Source organism: Olea europaea, unplaced genomic scaffold (genome assembly GCF_002742605.1).
Source record: "Olea europaea var. sylvestris unplaced genomic scaffold, O_europaea_v1 scaffold15773, whole genome shotgun sequence".
NCBI classification, from domain to species: domain Eukaryota; kingdom Viridiplantae; phylum Streptophyta; class Magnoliopsida; order Lamiales; family Oleaceae; genus Olea; species Olea europaea.
This window is the reverse complement of record NW_019233388.1, coordinates 1-2,522: the sequence shown is the minus strand read 5'-3', so window position 1 is coordinate 2,522 and position 2,522 is coordinate 1. Positions and strand designations below refer to the sequence as shown.

Below are 2,522 nucleotides of genomic sequence, written 5' to 3'. Positions count from 1 at the left end.
TAGGATTCAGATTTCTTCTATGAATTATGCTTTTATGTCTTCTGGTACTTTTTTCTCAGCTGCAGCGGAAATTGAATATTTTATGCAGCATTAACGTTATAATATTCGATTTTCTAACAGATTAGTTTGTTTCTGTCAATCTATTGGTTGACTTTTGCATTTAAACTCTTTTTGATTGAGTATTTAGTGTCTGTGTTCGAGTTTTTGATCTTTAATTAGTTGATATTCCTTTTTCCCATTTCATTTAGTCATCCTGTTAGTCCCTTTCATCTCTCCCTGACATTGGATGAAAACCAATTTTTTAAACTGTCTTTGCTTCCCCAAAAAACAAAAAATAAAAAGAAGAAAAATAAAAATAAAAAAGGAATTTCTGCTTATTGATGTTGATCCTTTTAACAAGTGAAAATTTATTAGCCACTACAACATATCAACCCCTCGCTTTCCTGCTACTTTCACTTTTGTTGTAAGGGCATTTTCAAGTACCGTACTTCAGCTACTTAACTGCCATATTTAGCTGCTACTATTATTTAACCCAGTTTATCTTGACCGTTTTCGATGGCATTGGAAAGGGACTCGATCCTCGATTTGATATTACTGAGATCGCCAAACCGTATGTGTATTTTAAAACATCAAGGCATCCGATAAATAACGTATTGAATTCCAATGGTTTATTATTATTATTTTTTTTTTTTAAGACGGGAGAATCAGCAGTCGCTACCCTTCGGATGCGTACTGAGTAAATCTTCGAGTTGACGCAATCGCCTACAAACCACGTTAGTCAAGTAAACCGCACTAGACAAGCCTTGTACAACACACTCGATCGAGAAAGTGTTGGGAAATTAAACTCGTGATCAAAGGCCTCCGTGCTCACATGCTCCACCAACTCGACCAACCCATGAGGGGCAATGGTTTATTATCTTTGTTTTGCTTCCAATTACTTCATGTATAGTGTAATGCATCAACGCTCTAGAATTATTGAAGTTTCGTAAAGCTGGTATTGAAGTTGTTGTGAAGGTAAATTCTCAAGACTTTTTAATGTCCTAATAGATTATTACAAGATGAAGCAAGTTTAGCAATCCGAACGAGTGTACGATATTAATGATTGATTTAAGGATAATTGATTTATCATATTTAAACACTTTCATAGTTAGGTAGGCTGATTAGTTCTCTCCTAATTTAGGAGATTGTTTTCCCTTTTTTTTTTCCTTTTCCCTTCACCCAGATGTGCATAAATACAGAAAGCGAAACGTAAAGAGTCATCAATTCAGATAGAAATTCCTGTCTCATAATCTCATTTGTCTACATGGTATTTGAGGACCAGGTTGGTTTACAAATGTACATATTCAGCGCAGATATGCACGTGCACATACATCTGCTGAAACTTGAGAATTGAGATATGGTTTTTTACTTTCGACTTCTAGAGATACGATCGCATCAATGTTGATATTGACCTTTTAGGAATTTCTTGTTTTGGTGCCTGATTTGGGTTCCAATTGGGAGCTTATAAGTGATGTAATTAACAGTACTTTGCAATCTAAGGTGAGATCATTGAAATTTTATACGTGTGTCTTTCTTGATGGCATTCATTTGAGTTTGTCATAGCCCCTGTCTTCATCTGCTTTTTTAAGCTCAAAAGAAAAGGTTGGGACTATTGGAGGAGGATGAATTGAAAGACGAGAGTTCTGTTGGAAAGGAGAGAATCGTGAGAAATCCATCGAGTTTGCTAAGAAACAGGGTATGATAGCAAATTTATATCTCGGTACAGGGAATTCCCCAACCCACTTGGATTTTTTCTGCTCTCTTCATTTTCTAACATTCCCACATTTAATATAGACCACTCAGAGAGAGCTTCTTATAAGGAGTTGATCAAAATCATTGAAGCTTCTACTGTCATTTTGGAGGTGCTTGATGCTCGGGATCCCCGTGGTAGTCACTGTGTTGACATGGAAAACATGGCCATGAAAGCAGGACCTGAAAAACATCTTCTTCTTCTTTTATTTATTTATTTATTTATTTTTATTTTTATTTTTTGCTTCTCAATAAAATTGGATTGATGATTCCATCTCCTTTCTTCTGATTTCATATCCCTTTTTTTTTTTTTTTTTAAGGTTAATATTTTGCTGAACACAACAAAATGTTATTGGTGGAGATTATGTTGTAATAACTTAAGAAGTAATAGGTAAGAAACTTTTGTTCCCCAGTTATATCTAATTTGTTCAAAATAGTGCATCTGTCGATTATATTTTGTGCTTTGTTTATTTTGAATGTTATTTGACGTATAATTGGATTTTTCATGTGAATTGTTAGCAAAAAATGGTGATCCAACAAATGCATTACACACTTCATTGATTGTTGCTTTTTCCCTACCATAAATGGGTGGAGAACTTCCTCAGAGAAAAGTATCCCAACATGGCTGAAGCTTTTGTCACCGAGTATTATAGAAGGCAGCAAGCTCTTACTAGCTGGAATAAGGATTGTGGTTCTGCCTTAAGTGAAAGTAAAACTCTTGGCTAGAGACGGGA

General features: G+C 35.0%; 1 long non-coding RNA gene across 1 annotated transcript; it reads left to right on the top strand.

The window, feature by feature from the left end:
- The first annotated feature begins 850 nt into the window (after nt 1-850).
- On the top strand, nt 851-2,516 carry LOC111376928. Its single transcript, XR_002699577.1, has 4 exons — nt 851-1,539; nt 1,629-1,735; nt 1,834-2,179; nt 2,308-2,516. It is a non-coding gene; the product is annotated as an uncharacterized LOC111376928 (long non-coding RNA).
- Nucleotides 2,517-2,522: the final 6 nt, after the last annotated feature.